The 19,263-nt window shown below is 37.4% G+C and overlaps 1 protein-coding gene across 2 annotated transcripts in view; it reads left to right on the top strand.

The window, feature by feature from the left end:
• Window positions 1-19,263, top strand: part of LOC110201862 (C-reactive protein-like) — a 132,477-nt gene that overhangs the window by 85,513 nt on the left and 27,701 nt on the right. The window lies entirely within an intron of this gene.

Genomic DNA, 19,263 nt, shown 5'->3' with positions numbered 1-19,263 from the left:
ATTGCAACAGGTTGTGCATGTGGATATAAAAGATATCTGAGTGTCTATGATGTCAAATGCTTCAGTGGGTACAAAGCAGTCTAAGATAACCCCTGATATCAAGGATTCTGGTTGGAATCAAGACACACAGAATTAAATAAGAGATTTTAAAAAGCTCAAGAGAAGACAAGAAATGTCATAAGATAGTATGTGATTAGTTGACATAAGATAAGAGGGGATGAGTTAATTAGCTGACAAATGAATGGTGCAGATCTGAGCTTTAGGAAGGTAGAGGGAGGAGAGATCAGATTTGGTGATGGGAGTAGGAAGGCTTCATGGGGCAGGTGGCATTTGAAGTGGGTGATGAAGGATGACTAGGATTTGAAGAAATATGGAGCAGAAGAGGCAGTTTCAGGAATTCAATTTAATCAATCAATGAATAGCTATTTGTTTAGTGCCTACTATAAACCAGGGAATCTATTTGATTTTTAAAGCCCTTCATTACCTGGCCCTTTCCTACCTTTCCAACCTCCTTAAACTTTATTCCCTTCTGTATGATCTTGGACTCAGTGATATTGTTCACACAAGACACTTCATCTCTCAACTCCAGGTATTTTCACTGGCTGTCACTCATGCTTGGGATCCTCTGCCTCCTCACCCCTTCTTCTTCACTTCCCTAGCTTCTTCTAAGTCTTAGCTCTGACTCTACCTTCTGCAAGAAGCCTTTCCTGGTCTCCATTGATGCTAGTGCCTTCTCTCTGAGATTACTCTCTTGTTATATGTATGCATATATGTACACGTACATTATATATATATATATATATATATATATATACATACACACATATATATGCATATATATGTATGTATATATTTGTTCATAGTTGTTTGCATGTTCTCTCCCTCATTAGACTATGTGATTCCTGAACAGGAACTATTTTTGTCTTTCTTTGTAACCCCAGAGTTTATCAAAATGCCAGGTATGTAGTAAGTGCTTAATAAATGCATTTTGACTTCTTCACTTAGGCATTGGGAATACAAAGGCAAAATGCAACAATCCTTATGCTCAGATAGTTTACATTACACTGTGGGAAGTAATAAGTACATAAACAAATAAATATACATACGAAGTAAATACAATCTTTTTTTTAAATTTTTTTTTTTTTGGCAGAGGTGAGGGGCAAGCATAAGCCACTGGGAGGAAAGGCCTCATGAATGAAATGGCATTTGAACTGAGCTTTGATTGAAGCTTGAGATGCTAAGAGATTGTAGTAAAGAAGTGCATTCCAGGCATGGGAAACAGTTTGTTCAAATGTGCAGAGACTGGAGATGAGAGGCTACATGTGAGGAACAGCAATTAGGAGGATTTGCCTAGGATGCAGAGAGTGTGAAAAGGATGAATAGAATTCTGGAAAGGTGGACTGGTACTGGGTCTTTAAATGCCAAGTGGATATGCTTGTATTTTGTGCTAGAGACAAGAGAGTCCCTGAAAATTCTTGAGCAGGTGAATGGTATGGTCAGACCTGTGATTTAGGAATATCACCTTGGGAATTATGTGGAAGATGGATTGGAGAGAAGAGAGGCTTCAAGTAAGGAGTACAATTAGCAGGCTCCTATAATAGTACAGGCTAGAAGTGATGACAGCCTAAATTAGGGTAGTAGCTATGTGAGTGTTGAGTTGGGAACAGATACCAGAGATGATATGCGGGTGGAATGCATGAGACTGGACAACTGATTGGACATGGTGGGAGTAGGGAGTTGAGGCAGAATGAGGAGTCAAGAATAACTCTGAAGTCATGGAGGATTCAAACTCTAATTAAATGCTTCGAGTTTTCTTTCTATGTTCAGCTCTGAGACAGACCTTATCCTTAAGGAGCATACCATTGAATTGTCAGAATGGGACTGGGTGAGGAAGATAAGTCCAGAGAATTATTTATGAAGGAGATATCCAAGCAGTTTTATGGTTCTATGGAGGAAGGAGAGATTTTTTTCCACCTTTTTGTGGGAAGGGGTGAGGATCAAGGGAGATTTTAGTGCCCAGCTTAGATGTCACCTCCCTCATTCAACTAAGTGGGGAACTTAGAGTTGTCCTCAGACTCTAGTGCCTGTCATATATAGCTGAACCCCTAAACCTGGTGGACCTAATCAATGCCTAAAAAGGTAGGAATGGGGAAGGCTTGACGGTGCTCTGATGGTTGGTGATAAAAGCCAGAAAAAATACCCTATAAAACAAGTCATGTTTTAGCACCTTCCTCTAAATATGGAGCTCAACTAAAGTTGGTTCCATAGACCCTTTCCTTGTCCAAGGCAGTTATATGTGTGGGATTGTACCTCATCGTCTTTGTGATATTTTTCTTCCTTCAAGACTGCCTTTGATAACTTATATCTTGATTTCACCTGGGTAAAAATGCTTTTGTATAACTAAGTGGGAATAGTGAAAACTCACCAGGATCCCCCAGAGCAATGTCTTTGGTAGTCTTTTTTGGGGAGAGGGTGGCACAGGGTAAAAAAATTGAGTAGGTAGCAAAAAGACATGAAGGAAAATAAAACACAATCAAAAATCAAAAGTAAAAGCTACTTCTTCAGATTTTGATATGTATCTGTACACACAAACATTTCTGTATATATATACATATATGTATATATACATATATGCATACATATATGATACTGTCAGGCATGTATAATATGGTAGATATAGAATGTACAGTAACGTATTTGCTATTGATTGAAACTAAAAGAGATTCTATTCCTTTCTGATTCACTATTACCTGATGTGGTGAGCACAGACCCAGTAATTACCCAAGTGAAAGGTTGTATGTTTGCCTTTTCAATTTTTAGCCACACTCCTGTATTAGGACTTAGCCTACCAAGTTTTCAGCCTCCTGATTGTCATTGGTGGTCCTGTGGAATCCATTCTGTAAGCTGAGTCATCTATCATCCTTATGTGACCCACTTAACATCTCTTTGGATATAAACTATCTCCAGAAAATCTTATCATAGGACCATAGAGTCTTAGAGTTGAATGGGAGTCAACTGGTCCAAATTTGTCATTTTACAAATGAAGAAACTGAGTCTCAGGGTGGTTTTGTGACTTATTCAAATCAAGCAGACAAATATGTAGCACAAGGCTAGGACTGAGGCCTTTGACTCTCAGATGAATGAAAAAGCATTTGTTAAGGATTTACTATGTGCCACATACTGTGCTATGCTCATAGGATATAAATAGAAAAAGGTGAGGTCATTTTTGCTGTCAAGGAGCTCACATTTCCTTTGGAGGAGATAATACATAAAAGAAAATTCAGCTAGAGGGCAGCTGGAAAGTCCAGCAAGTTCCAAGAATACAGTAATACTCTTGTAAGTAAGTAGGTGATACAGTGGATAGAGTATAGGGCCTGTCCTGAGTTCAAATCGAGCCTCAGGCAATTACTATGGGTGTGACTCTGGGCAAGTCACTTAACCTCTGTTTGCTTCATTTTCCTCATGTGGAAAATAATAGCACCTACCTCCTTGGGTTTTTGTAAGGATTAAATGAGATAATAATTGTAAAGCTCTTAGCGCAGTGTCTAATGTATGGGAGACACTGTATAAATATTAACTATTATTATTATAGTGATGGGATGGATTCCATGGTCCAAGACTGTCTCTACTACGTTATTTTGTTTTATATGGGGTTATGTATTTATCAGTCTACATGTTGTACTATTCACTCATATCCCTTAAAGGAAAACACCTGCTTTTCCTTGCGGACCAACGTTTTCTTTTCACAGGCAGAACTGGTCAACTATAGCCTCAGACACCATGCTGTTGGCCAGCATGGTATGGATATGACTGCAACTGGTTCAGCCACTTTATTTTCTAGCCTATTCTCTGTCTAAGCTATGCTCCTGCTGCGTCTGGAGACTGAGATAAACCCTTGCCAGCACATCCTCCATCTCAGGGCTGCCTCTGTAAGTCATGTTCTGTGGCTCATGTTCCTTGTATTGCCTGCCATTCCCTTCCTTCAATCAAGGTTCTTTTCTAAGCTGGTAGACTGAAGCAGCTGTATAACTGTGTGTGAGCCTTTGGATGGTGTTTGGAAACAAACAAACAAAAAAACCCCACAGTTTTCTCTGAAATAGCACATGGGAGGTATTGGCATCTATCTCTTCTGCTTTTCTGGTCAAAGCCTGGACAACATGTAAGAAGTAGCTTTGGCTAGATGTGAGATGTAACTTTGGGGTAGATGTATTCTTCTGGTTTGGCTGGACTAGTGACATTGAAGGTCCCTCTGCTTTATATTCCTTCAACAAATTAAAAATGGAGGTATAGCAAGGCTGGTGTCTGAGCAGAACCAGGGAAGGCCTCATTAGGCCAACTTGAAGGATTATAAGAGGGTTAACATTCCCAATGAATTTTAAAGAAATTTTTTAAGAAAGAAATTTTTAAGAAACAGTAAGTGGAGTGCTAGACTCAAAGTCAAGAAGATCTTAGTTCAAATCCTACCTCATATACTTACTAGCTGTGTGATTCTGGGCAAGTCACTTAATCTCTGAATGCCTTAGTTTCTTCATCTGTAAAATAATAGCAATAATAATAGCAGGGTAGTAATATAATAATAATAACAATAATAGAAGAAAATAATAACATCCTGGGGCTATTGTGAAAATAAAAATATTTAAAGTGTACAGAACACTTGGCAAACCTTGAAGTGCTATATAAATGTCAGCTACTATTATTAAATGATTTGCCCTCAAATTATGGGTTTGTGCACACATTTTTTAGAAATTGTTATTGTGTTTATCCTTCATTCTCAAAGAGGACCATGACATCAGGGAGATGATGACATGACTTCCAAATGACTTTGTTTTGAGTGAGGGAGGGCTGTGCAAGGTCACCAACCTCACTTTCTCCTTCAGAGCCATCTGGGTCCAGTGGCCAGATGTTCATCAGGACAACCAAAGATAGCTTAGGATGCAGTGGGAGACCCTGGCCCTTTTAAGATAAGGTCTTTTCAGGTTCTCACTTCATGTGAGGCAATGCCCATTAAGTAAAAGATCTCTTTAAGAAGTGAGCCAAAGATGGCCCCTTTAATAAAAAAAAATCAAATGGAAGGGGAAGACGCTCAAGTTTACTGATGGATGATAGGAACCCAATGGGGATGATAAGCAGTTGAAATAATACCTTACTCGTCAGGATCTGAGGGGAGAAGAGGGATATATTTTTAATTTGATCCACATATGGTAGGCATACACATAACATTAAAATACTAAAAAAGGCCCCAGAGAATTGGGAAGGCACCTTCTGTAAAATTTGTGAGAAGACATGGAAAAGAGGAACAGAGGAAGAGCAAGCATGGGTGTATTACCATTTGCATCGTGGAAGGAGTAGTCACATCAATGATGTCATACATCTATTGAAATACCAAAGCAAGGAAGGATCAACACAATAATGCTTTAGGACAAAGGTTTTTAACCTGTGGTCCAAGAACTCCCAAGGGATCTGGGGATAGATTTTTGGGGGTCTTGAACTAGGACAAGAAGAAAAATTACATCTTGATTTTCACCAACTTTTAACTAAAATCTAGCATCCCTTTCAATTATATGAAAACATTATTGTGAAAAGGGATTCTTAAGCTCCACCAGCCTGCTAAAGGGGTGTATGATAAAAAAAAAAACAGGTTAAAGAACACTCTCTGTAAGGGAATGATTGTTTATGTGAAAAATGAGTTGTTGATCTTTCAATAGAGATATGCATAGATCAGGGAGTCAAAGGAAAGATGACCAATACAAAGGCACAGACAAGGAAAGCCCACATGGAAGAATGATATTGAGGTGGCAAAGAGGAGAGAATACCGACCCTGACAATGGACATCCTTGTTCTTTCCCTTCCTTCCAGTTAGTAATGACCTCTTCAAACCAGTAACTCACCTAGCATTTTGTTTGCTCTTCATTTATGCATTTTAATGTATTTTGTATTATTGTTTTCTGCTTATGCATAGCATTCCCTAACTGTACTTTAGGCATTATGAGGGAAGCATCATGTCTTCTTTGAACTTGGTATCTTCTCTGCACCTTACCTAGTATTCTGCACACATAAGGTGCTTAAGGAAGGCTAATTGAATTGGGTTGCAGGACAATTAGGGAACCGGTCAGGTAAATGCATAGGGATGAAGATAAACCATTTAGGGGATAGGAAATTATAAGAAAAGATGTCATACAAAGTTTCTCAAATGGGCAGTGGGGAGAAATGGATTTTTCTATAAATATTTATATGAAAATAACGTAGTAAACCTGTAGCACATTTATGTGAGGTTTGTTAAAAGCAAAACCATGTCATCACTCCAAGGATAGATAAAATGACCTCTTGGGAAGTCTGTGATTACTTAAAACTGTTGAAAGGGCAAAGAGAGGAAATGTTAACAATGTTGGACCTGAAATAAGAAAGACTCACGTTCACTGAGCTCCGACACTTAGTGGCCGTGTTTTTGTCCACAAATGAGTTATAGCTTCTCTGTTTTCTCATCTTTAAAATGAGGGGGTTTGACTAGAAGACCCCCTAAGATCATTTCCAGCTCTAGGTCAATGATCTTATGAACTCTGGTTATTGAAAAGAAAAAAATCCTATAAACAGAGTGGTTTTTGAAAAATTCAAATTTAGTAAAAGGTACTTGTGCTGCTTTCATGCTCTGGATCTATGACTTCTGACCAAGGCTGGAGCAATAGCTAGCAGGGATGGCTCAATTAGCAGTGACACCAATCATGAGTGAACATGATCAATGTACAGAAGTGTTTGCAGCTGCTCTATGGAGCCTCTTCTTTTGAGAGAACATGGTTCTGATAACTACTGCTGTAAATAACAAGCTTAGTGCCCTTCCTGGTATGTTTTGAATATCACTTACATCTCACTTGGAAGAACTGGATCCAAAACTGTGATAGATTTACACCAGCCTCCTCTGAGACCAGGAGATCCACCCATTAAATACCATTTTAGTCCCTAGAACACGAGGTGTGGCAATGGTGACTCTGAGAGGTGGAGCCATCATGTCTGGCCCTGGTCTCCTGGGTTTACTTGAAGACTTACTGGGGGCTCGGAGGAGTCAGAATACAAATAGCAAGTTGCTTGGGGACCTTGTTATAGATGGGGTTCATTTCTGGGGAATTCAAGGAGGGTAACTAAAACAAAACAGAACTCTGTAACCAAAAAAAACTGTGTTTCTTTTAGAAACAAAGGTAATTAAGCCTGTATTCATTTGTACTTCATACAGCATTCTGTGAGGTTAACATAAAGGGTCATATGTGGGGTTCACAACCATGAAAAGTGTAAAATTGGAGCCCAATACAAAATTTAAGTGAAAATTGCCTCTCAATTAAAGGTTAAAGATGTTTCAGATTTGGGGTCATTTTTTTCCTTCCTACACTGAAACCTGAATACCAATAAGATGTTCATTTACTCTTGCTATGTCTATATATACATAAGAACCAGCAATGGGTAATGGACAGAACATTTGGAAAGACCTTGATTCAAGTCCTTCCTTTGACACATACTAGCTGTGTGACCTTGGACAAGTCACATAACCTCTTAGTGTCGTAGGTAACTCTCTGAGGTGATACATTGCAGAGAAGGTGATAATTTGCATTTGCAGAAGAAGTTTCTCACTGGAACCTTCCTAAAGGGATGAAATCACAAGTCTGTCAAGAAGAAAAAAAAATCTTCATCCTTTCTTAATTAAAGTCTGATGATTCATGGCTCCTCTTCTGTTGGTAGAGAATGCATTGGATGAGGGTTTGAGCTATATTTGCATAATTATACCTAAAATGCACCATCTTGACCTTGCTTATGAGATGTTTCAGAGTTGTGGGACATGTGTTACATTTGTTGGGGGTTGGGATGATGTTTGGATATTCATAGTTTAGGACAACTCACGCACATAAAGTTGTGTTTTGGCTGGCTCTCATGGCTCCATCTCTCAACATTTGGTTATGTCTTTCACCTGCTTAATGCTACCTCAGCTATTCTGGGGATAGATTTTTGAGGGTCTTGAATTGGGACAGGAAGAAAAATTACATCTTGATTTTCACCAACTTCTAACTAAAACCTAGCTTCCCCTAGCAGCTATTTGTTTTTTTTTATCTCAAAATCTGTCATTTACTATTTCTCAGCTGCTGTCTTTTGCTGCTGGATTTTTCTCTGATGAGTTGGCCTTTGCTGCTGGGTATGTTATCAAGTTTATATGAGGTTGCCCAGTCAAAATGTGCCTGTGGCACAGACCAGAAGAAAAGCCCAAGAAAAATAAAATTAAAAACATATGCTTCTATCTATATTCAGACTCCATCAATTCTTTCTCTGAAGGTGGATAGCATTTTTTGTCATCAGAGCTTTGGAATTACCTTGGATCAATGTACTAATGAGAATAGCTAAGTCATTCACAGTTGATTGTTGTACAATATTGCTGTTACTGTGTACAATGTTCTTTTGATTCTGCTCACTTCAGTGAGCCTCAGTTTGCATAAGTCTTCCCAGGTTTTTCTGAAAGCATCCTGTTTTCATTTCTTATAGCACAATAGCATTCCATCACGATCATATACCACAGCTTGTTCAGCCATTACCCAATTGATGGGCATCTCCTCAGTTTCCAATTATTTGCCATCACAAAAAGAGCTGCTATAAGTATTTTTATACATATAGGTTCTTTTCCTTTTTCTTTGATCTCTTTGGGATACAAATCTAGTAGTGGTCAAATGATATAAACAGTTTTATAGCCCTTTGGCATAGTTCCAAATTGTTCTCCAGAAGGTTGCACCAGATCTACCAACAGTGCTTTACTGTCCCAATTTTTCCATATTTCCCCCAACATTTGTCATTTTTTGTCATATTAGCCATTCTCATTGATGTAAGATGGTACCTCTGAGTTGTATTAATTTGCTTTTCTCCAATCGATAAATTTAGGGCATTTTCACATGACTATAGAATTGATTTCTTCATCTGAAAGCTGATTGTTCATATCCTTTGACTATCAACTAGGGAATGACTCATATTTTTATAAATTTGCCTCAGTTTTTTATATATTTGGGAAATGAAGCCTTTATCAGAGAAACTTGCGGTAAAATTTTCTGCCAGTTTCCTGCTTTCCTTCTAATATTGGTTGCATTGGCTTTGTTTATGCAAAACCTTTAAAATTTAATGTAATAAAAATTATTCATTTTACATCCCATTATGCTCTCTAATGCTTGTTTGATCAAAAATATTTCCCTTATCTATAAACCTTACAGGTAAAATTTTCCATACCCCTAATTTCTATGCTTCCCTTTATGTCTAAATTATGTATCCGTTTGACTTTATCTTTGTATAAGGTAGGAGATGTTGGTCTTTGCCTGGTTTCTGCCAGACTGCTTTTCAGTTTTTCCCAGATTTTTTTGTAGAATAGTGAGCTCTTTCCCAAAAGCTTGGATCTTTGGGTTTATCAAAGGCTAGATTACCATGGTTGTTTGCTATAATGTATTGTGTAGGGCCTAATGTATTCCACTGATACACCACTCTTTTTCTTGGCGGTACCAGATTGTTTTGATGATTACTTCTTTGTAATACATTTTGAGATTTGGTACTGCTAAGACACACTCTTTCATATGTTTAATTGATTCCCTTTATATTCTTCACCTTTTCTTCTTCCGGATGACATTTGTTATTTTTTCAAGCTTTATAAAATAATTTATTTGGTATTTTAATTGGTATGGCACTGGAGCAAATAAATTAATTTAGGGAGAATTATCATTTTTATTATATTGGCTCAACTTACCCATGAGTAATTACTATTTCTCCAGTTGTTTAGATCTGACTTTATTTGTGTGAAAAGTGTTTTGTAATTGTTTTTATACAGGTTCTGTGTTTGTCTTGCAGGTAGACACTTAAGTATTTTATAACGTTTGTAGTTATTTTAAATGGAATTTCTCTTTCTATCCTTTCTTGCTGTATTTTGTTGGTAATTTATATGGATTTATTTTAGATCTTGAAACTTTTCTGAAGTTGTTAATTATTTTAGGTAGTTTTTTTAGTAGATTCTCTGGGAGGTAGAGAAGGTTGTATGTATACCATCATATCATCTGCAAAGAGTAATAGTTTTATTTCCACTTTGCTATTTCTTTTTGACTCTGCTGCTTCAGAAATTGATTTGAGGTCTTATTTTAATGTTGTTTGGAGAGGAAGTTGGGAGAGTTCTGGTGAATTCTTGCCTCCACTCCTTCTTCTTGGTTCCACATTCCCTAATTACCTTTTAATCTCAAGAACATTTTTTTCCAACTACATTCACTCCTCCTTTAGTGGGACTTTTCCCAGTTTCCCCTTAATGTTTAGGTTGGGGTGAGTAAACTCTTTTCAATGTCTATCATGCTCTTATCAGCTAGCCTCAGAGTCATGAAAAGTATCCTATAGTGTGGAAAAGCAGGTATGTGGCAAAACTGTGGTGTGAAAGGCAGAGCTGTTGATCTTTGCCTTGTATTCCTGCTGTGCCTTCCCTATGCTTATTTCAAGACTAAATTTTTCTTTTTGTAACTCTAACTCCTTATTCCCTGTTCTGCCCCTGCTACTTTTCTTGCCTTTTGAAGAATGTGATTATCATCAAGACAAGTTTTTTATCTGCTGCCTTCTTTTAGGCCCTGAAAGCAAACGTCTAGATAGTTAAATTCACCCATTAATACCTCTACCCCAGATATTTCTTGAACCCTTTATCTAATTATTCCTATATTTCAATTACCCTCTAAGATATTTTCATAGTAGTATTGCTTTTGCTTCTCCACTGATTCTCACCTCAATGCTCTCCATTATATTTCCTTCATTAAGTTACTGGGATTCCTTGTATTCTAAAAATAAAATATTACTCTGCTGCACTTAAGAAAACTTTTCCTTTTTTTTTTTGAGTATGTATATCTTTCCAAAGTCAGGTTCTAGTCAAGAAGACCATTCTACTAAGTCTTAACAATACGTAAGATAAAATTTGCCACCTTGTGTTAGTATCTTTGTTCAGTTTACCCTGTTTATTACTCATACTTTCTATAGTTGTGTAATGACATCTGAACTAATGGGTTTTCATTTTTGGCTCTCTTGAATACTATCATCTCTGAATTACTTGCCTTTTCCACTGTTATTCCTCTTTCCACATTCTGCTTGTTATTCTTTGTTGTACCAGATTTGACAGATATATGTGGACAATTTTCTCTTTCCCCTCCTTTTTTTGCAATATAATGCCTTCTTTAGCAGATTTGAAAGACTCCAGGCTTTTTTAAAATTGCCTTTCCTTAGCTGTACTCAATTTCTGACCATGATTCTATTATCCTTATATTTCAAGCTATTGACTAGAAATCCAAATGTTGCTCATTTTCAGACACTATCTTCTTAGTCAGCGGCTCATCTCTCAAATTTGTTTTTCTCTTTTCAATCCTCTCAATCAGTAGCCATAATAAAAACACAACCTGTGCTCCAAAGATCTTCGGTGTTTCAATCATTCTATCAACAAGTTCATTAAGTGATTACCATATACTAGGCACTGTGTTAAGCAAAGAAACAGTCTCTGCCCTCAAGGTGCTTACAGCCTGTAGGAAAAAAGAGCATGTATAATTAATGTATATATAAAATTAATACAAAGCAAATATTTTGAGTAGAGGCACTAGGAACTCTCTCTCTGTGTCTCTCTCTCTCTCTCTCTCTCTCTCTCTCTCTCTCTCTCTCTCTCTCTCTCTGTGTGTGTGTGTGTGTGTGCGTGTATGAAGTAGGAAAGGTCTCATATAGAGGTATTTGACCAGATCTTTGAAGGAAACTAGGGACTCTAAGAGGCAGAAGTAAGGAGAGAATGCTTTCCAAGCAAGAAGAAATAATCTTTTCAAAAGTATGGAGATGGTATGAGGAACGGTATGTATGGAATAGCACCAAGGCCAGTTTGAATGAACCACAGAGTTCCTGAAGTGAAGTAATGGGTAATAAACCTGCTAAGGTAGGTTGGAACCAGGTTGTGAGGAGCTTTAATTGCTTTTTGTTCAGTTTCTACTTCACCAGTTGTCTTGTAAAGAACCTAAGCCATATGTTACCAATATCTTTTCTACCAATTTGCATTGGACCTTGAGCAGTGAAAGACAGTGAAGGATGAAGATGTAGAGTATTTTGCTGAGTTGGACAGAGGATCCCAAGTAAGATTGTGTTTTAGTCTTCTAATGAAAGATATTTGCAAAAAAAATCTTTATACCTTTCTGTTGTTGTTGTATTCTTTTTCAGTTAAAAAGCATTTATTTTCTCTCCCTACTTCCTCATCTCCCAAAAGGAAGGCCTTTTTAATGAATATGCGTAGTTAAGCAAAGCAAAGTCCAAAAATGTATGGTTTGCTTCTTGAAGCCATCACCTGTCTGTCAGAAGGCAGGTAGCATGCTCCATCTTTGATCATCTGGAATTGTAGTTATTATTAAATTGTTCAGATCTCTTTTGTCTTTTGATCCACCAATTTTTAGTATTAAGTCATTTAATATTTAATTATTTCTTCAAAGGTCTTTTATTGAATATGTATTAATTTACACATACATATTTATTATATTTCAAGCAGTAAATAAATGTGTTTAATAATTTTTTTTGCTTTTTTTTGGCTAGGTTTTTATCCTTTAATACATGTTCAAATGTTCTAAAGGCATTGTACGTGGCTGACAAATATGTAAACTCCTTTCCTATTTAATAATCATCAGAATTCTATCATCTCTAATTTTCTCAAAGTTATATTCAGGTCCTTTAATTTCTTTCTTGCTTATCTTTTTTGTTAAATTTGCCAGGTATTCCCCATTATAGTTTTACTATCTTTCCTTGCCATTCAATTAACTTTTCCTTTAAGTATTTGGAGGCTATATATTTTTTGTGTATATATTAAATATTAATATTGATTCATTTAAGCATAATGTAGTTTTCCTGATTATTTCTTTTTATTGTATCTATCTATTGTAGGCTAATCTGAAATCATTATTGATACTCCTGCTTTTTTTTAGTTCATCTGAAGTATAATAGATTCTGCTCCAGTCTCTCATTTGAAGTGTGTATGAATCTTTACATTTCAAGTGTGTTTCTTATAAAAAGCATGTTGTTGGATTCTGCTACTTTATCACTTTTTCTGTTCTCTTCCATTTTTTGGGTGAGTTGTTTACATTCATGTTTACAGTTAAGATTTTAATTGCATATTTTTTTCTGTTCTGTCCTCTTATAGTTTGACCTCTCTTTCCTCTAATTCCCTCCCTTTTACTTTCAAATAAGAAGGTGGTTAAAGAACTCTTAGAAATTCACAAATAGTAACTATAACTTTGAATGTGAATGAGATGTTTACAGCAACTCTCTTCGTGGTAGTAAAGAACTGGAAATTACAGAGATCCCCATCAGTTAGGGAATGGCTAAACAAGTGGTGGTATATGGTTGTGATGGAATACTACTGTGGTATAAGAAATGATCAGCTCAGTAATCTTAGAAAGGCATGGAAAGACTTACATGAAATGATGAAGAGCAAAGTGAGTAGAACCAAAAGAACATTGTATACAGTAATAGCAATACTGTTTTAAGAACTACTTTGAGCAACTAAGTCATTTTGACTATTATAAATACACAACAAATACACATAAATACACAAATTAAAAATAAAAGACAGTATCTGCATCCAGAGAAAGATGTGATGAATAGAAGTATGTATAGAATAATTTTTCTCATATGTGTGTGTGTGTGTGTGTGTGTATGTGTATACCTATTTGTGTCTAATGATAGCCATCTCTAGGGAGGGGGGAGGGAAGAAAAAAAGAAATTTACATAATAACTTTGTTGTATATTTGGAGGGAATAACAAGTTGTATGTGGTAGATTTGCGGTTTCACATGCAATTATCTTTTTTGTTGTACTATGTTATGGAAATACTTGTTCTGTGAATTGAAAATAAAATAAATTTGTAATACCGAAAAAAAGAAACTCTCTGAATATGTGGCAATTGGTCAGTTGTTGGTGTTGGCAGTGGCAGAAATGGTGAGCGCCTTCTCCTCCAGGGTTGCTCCACTGGATATTGGTTGTGGGTGCTGAACAGAAAGCAAAGCAGATGGTCTGGGAGGTGCTGCTGTTCCTGGGGCTTTTGAGCTCAGTGTCCTGTCCTGTTTTCTTTGGTATAGAATTTATTTGCTATAGAATCATAGCAATTACCTCAATGGCAGTGGTTTGATTCACTGTGTACACATAATTTCCTATTTCCCCCAGGATGTCTTGTTGTTCAGCGAGGCTGGCTTGCCTGTCCCAACAATGGCAGTTGGTGTTCTTGCTACCTTATGAGGCCATGGGGAAGTGCCTTATAAACCGGAAATAACTATCTAAGTGGACTCCTTGCTAATAACCTATTACCAACCATCACAAACAGACTCAGCTACTTTTTCATTTTTTATTAAAACATATATATTAGCAAAACAAACATTCAAACAAGCAAAGAAAACTCAAAAATTGAATTGTACATAAAACCACAGGCCTAAACTAGTTTATCACAAATGAATGGGTATATTGATTTTAACTAAATAATAATAATGCCACCTCATTTTTGTTTGCTTCTTTTGAAAGCTCCCTTTGAATCATTTCTTTTCTACAGACATTATGAGATTAAGTTGCTATTACTTTTTTATAGTCAGAGTTGGTGCGCAGAATGTTTGGATTCTCTTTTCTGTATGTGGTGCCTGTTCCCTTCCCAGGAGAACCCCCAGAAAAGCTACCAAGTTGCGAGGCATTTCTTGGGTTAAGTATCCATTCAAAACCATAGCTTATTTGTCCCTATTGAAGTGTTTATCTCTTATTTTTAAAAGTTTTATTGCAACACTTTTGTGGAAGTAAAAAATGAATAAAATTAACTTATAAAGAAACATAATTTTCTCAGCTAAAATATTCAAGAGAGACACAGGCAGGCAGTTTGGATAGATAATTGCCCCATATGGGTAGGTACCCAGTGAGTTTTGAGGACTGAGAAATGACCAAATTAATGATGACTGCAGAGCATTATGGTCCATTAAGTTCATTTGCATATGATTGCTTTTATTCTAAAATTATAACTTACAAAGTTGTAAAGCAATTAAATCTATGGAGATTGTGGGAAGATTAAATAAGGACTATTTGGTTCAGAAAACAACAGAAAGGTGTATTTCTTGAGCTTTATCTCATAACTACCAATAGGCTTTGCTTTGAGGCATTGAGAGTGGACTAAAAACTAGCTTTGAAGAAACTGAGTGTGAAGAAGATATCAGGAGAATAAGATAACAGGAAGTCTTCTGCTACTCTGCTGAGAACCTACTGATTCCACAAGAGGCATTACTTTGCTGATTGACTGGAGAAAGACTAGAGTATCTACTGGGAAGCTCATTAGAAAACAGTAGAATTCTAATGCTGTTTGGGTTTATTGTTCTCCAGACAATCTAGAACTTGAGAGAGAAGAAACCTCTCTGAGGTGCTTGGTTGCTTTCTATTCTCTGGTTTGAGAGGTAAAAAAGAGAGGAGAAAGGATGATTTTTGCATTTGTTTTGCTGTGAGCAGAAGCTATTGGTTGAAAACTGATGCTACTGAGTTCATATTAATTTCCCAGAGAAATTACTTTAGGAGTTTTGCTGTGAGCTCTGCTTTGCTGTAAGAAGAGGAGAGGGAGTTCCTACCATGTGCTGGGCACTGTGCTATGCCCTTTACAAATATTATCACATTTGATCCTTTTTTTTTTGTAATCAAAACTTAAAACATACTTGTAAAGGTACCCACACTCCCAACTCAGTTGGAATCAAGCCAGCAGCTGCCTTTAGTATCTTTCATCTGTGGTCAGAGAGATGGATCCCAAAGAGACCTGTCCCTGCATGCTCTGGTCTGATGTGAGGACCAACCCATCACTTCCCTGGAATACAGCTTCTTGTACAGAGAGAGTCCAAGTCAGGCCATCAGGTCCTACAGAACACCACACTGCAGTGGAAATACACATTTTCTGAAGTAGGTGGTTATCCCCAATTTACAATTGAGGAAACTGAGGCAGACAGAAGGGTAAGTGACTTGCCTAGGGTCACACAGCTGCTAAGCATGTGAGGTTATTTGAACCAGGTGGTCTTGTACTTCAGGCCTACCACTGTATCCACTGTACACTGCCTAGCTTTCATCTAGCTGATATCTTCAATATGTTGTCCATTCAATTACTTTGTCAGTCATGATAGTCAATCAACAAACATTTATTAAGCACTAACTGTTTGCCAGACAATGTGCCAAGTGATTATTGGAACCTCACAGGATTTTTTTTCAGGTGACTATTAACAACATGTATTTCTTTGAAAATTGCTCATTCCCAACTTTTTGCTATTTATCCCAGTGAATACTGGGAATTTTTTTTTCTTTTTTGAGCATTATGTCAGGCTGAGGCTATTTCCTCTAGCATTTCAGGATTTACTGAAGATATTTTTCCAGTTTTTTTCCCACTTCTCTATGCTGTAATTGACAGTTCAAGGTTATTGCTTTCCTGAATAGAACAGCTATTGTTTCATTATATTTCATGCTATGGTGTGTCAAGCATCAATTTGGTGTTTGAGGTTTCAGAGCTGCTCTTGCAATATCTCTTTGTTGTTGATCACTGACACATTGTTGAGGTACATTTTGATAGAGGCTGAGCTAAAATATTACCATTGATATTTGTGCACTGGTGAGAATAGAACCTGTTCAAAGACTGTTAATTTTAAGAATATTGTGTGATAGAAATTGATTAGGGGTAGAGTACAACAACATAGCAGTATAGAGAGTGGAAGATGAATTCCAGTGGTGAAGATATTGAAAAGACTTTTCAAAATATGGACAGTCTGGAGGAATGTCACTTAATACCTATATAGGAATGGAGAAAAATGACCAAAAAATGAATGTTGCTGGTTCATTACTTGATGTAGGGGTACAAGTATCCCACAAAAGATAATAACTAAAGAAAGATTCTGAGTATTAAGTACTAGACCTCTAGTCAGGATGAGGAGTTGGAAAAGAAGGTATGAAACACTTGTAGGGGGAGAAGGTTGGTTTGAAAATGTCACAAAATTACTGTTCTAAGGTAAGATTTGAGTGGGTAGAGTTAGCTAGAAATGGAGATGTCAGCCTGCTATTACAAATATCAAGGGCTTACTATTTGAAGTTAAGGCTCTTCTCAGGGGAGCATCCTTTCCCCTCTGTGGAGGAATCCTTTGAAGTGCTGGCTATGACATGTTTAATAGTGGCACTATACTGATCAAGAGGAATAGAGGATGATAATAGAAAGTCTAACTGGTGCTTGTATATGTGTCTTGATTGCATGCCCTGTCACACACACACTGTCACTCACTCTCTCACACACGCAGAGTCAGAAAGTCAATAAACATTTATTAAGAGCTTGCTATATGCTAGGTACTGTGCTAAGAGCTGAGAATACAAAAGGAGGCAGAAAGTCTCTGCCAACAAAGAGCTTTCCATCGATTGGGGAGAAGACAACACATAAAAGGAAGCTGGAAAGTTTGAGGAGGAGAATGGTATTTGATCTTGAACTTGATGAAAATCTAGAGCAGTATAACTAGCTGGGGAATGATGAGATAGTTGCCCTCAGTGCCCTCCTTTAAAGGAGGATCTGGGAGGAGCTCTCCATTATACACCCTTCACCATCTCCAGAGGAGGGAGGGGTCCCAGGGGCCCCAGGGTCAGAGGTGCTGAGGAGGTGTGATCAGAGTTGTCATGATCTTATAGGATAATAAGATTCCAGAGGACATGATGAAAGTCCAGAAGAGTTCAGCCAGGTGGGAAATGAGCACACACACACACACACACACACACAAAAGTTCCCCGCTGCTGCTTCTCTTTGAGGATTTGTTTAGCTCAAATGTCATCCATTGACTTAAGTCTCCCAAGACATTGTGTCAAGTCAAGCTGTTGTGGCCACAGAATAAAATGTCTCCGGTGGTTCTAACTGCCTTCTAGAGCCATCCATGTGTGATAGTTGAGGATAGAATTCCATTGGATAGCTCCAAAGGTTCTTTGGACATGGCCAGCTGGTGAGTGCTTTTCTCTTCTTTGCACCAGAGCTTACTCATGGTTGAGTTGCTGTGATAGATAAGAGGCTCTGCAAAAATGGCATTTGTGAATTTGTAATGTCAGACCAGGTTTTTTCTGCCAATATGATAGTTTCATGGAAACCTCCTGGCTTCCCTGACTTCCTTAAAATCTCAGCTAAGATCCCATCTTCTGCAAGAAGTCTTTCTTTATCATCCTTAATGCTAGCACCTTCCATTTATTGATTGTCTTTAATTTATCTTATTGCAATTCGGCAAGTTCTGCCTTGATTATGCCAATTGTAGGTGGCATGCCCTCTGAGAAAATAAGGAGATATGGGGCAGTTGATAGAGCACTGGGCCTGGAGTCAGGAGAACCTGAGTTCAGACACTTATTAGCAGTGTGACACTGGGCAAGTCATTCAACCCTGATTGCCTCCAAAAAAGAGACAATACTGAGATAATGAAGAAACTGTTCATTTTGTCATTAATAAGTTTTATTAGGGTTAACTGGGGGAGTTTACTCACAAGAGGCCAATCATCCTGGGAGCAGAAGGACAAAGTAACCTTGTAAATCCCTTCTCCAACCCAGGTCAGGACAGGTATTTATATAGAAACAAAACAATGAAGGCATGGTACCAGGGATGGCCCAAGGTCATGCACAAGTTTCCCTTGGGATAGTTGGAGCTTCTTTTAATATTTATGTTTACTCAAGGGCTTTTACATCATTCTGTGGAGTCCTAGGTCACAGTTCCCACTCTGGCTATACTAGACATACAAAAAATCTAGTTGTTATAGCTTATTTGTGCTTAGCTATTTGCCTATTGTCTCCCCCATTAGATTGTAAGCTCCTTGTGACTAGGGACTGTCTTTTGCCTTTCTTTGTATTCTCAGTGCTTAAGCATGGTGCCTGGCACATAAATGCCTACTGACTGACTAGTTAAACTAAGTCTGCAGTCCTGTCTTGAATGCATCTAATGTCCATATGTCCGCTTTGACTACAGCTATAATAAAGGATAACACTACTTCTTCAGTTGTGCTCTGCTCTTGTGTTCTTGTGTCAAGTTTCTATGACCTCTGGTGTGGTGTTAAGTGATTTTGTTCTTCTAAGAAAATTTTTTTTCCCATTGTTTTATTTCTCAGGAAATTTATAATAATAGCTAGTATTTATACAGCACTTTAAGGCTTGCAAAGTGCTTCACGTTTCTTATGTTATTTTATCCTTACAAGAACCCTGTGAAGTAGGTACTATT

Source organism: Phascolarctos cinereus, unplaced genomic scaffold, assembly GCF_003287225.1.
Source record: "Phascolarctos cinereus isolate Bilbo 61053 unplaced genomic scaffold, phaCin_HiC Scaffold_5;HRSCAF=322, whole genome shotgun sequence".
Classification (NCBI taxonomy): domain Eukaryota; kingdom Metazoa; phylum Chordata; class Mammalia; order Diprotodontia; family Phascolarctidae; genus Phascolarctos; species Phascolarctos cinereus.
The sequence above is the reverse complement of the archived record's forward strand: the minus strand, read 5'-3'. Positions and strand labels throughout refer to the sequence as shown.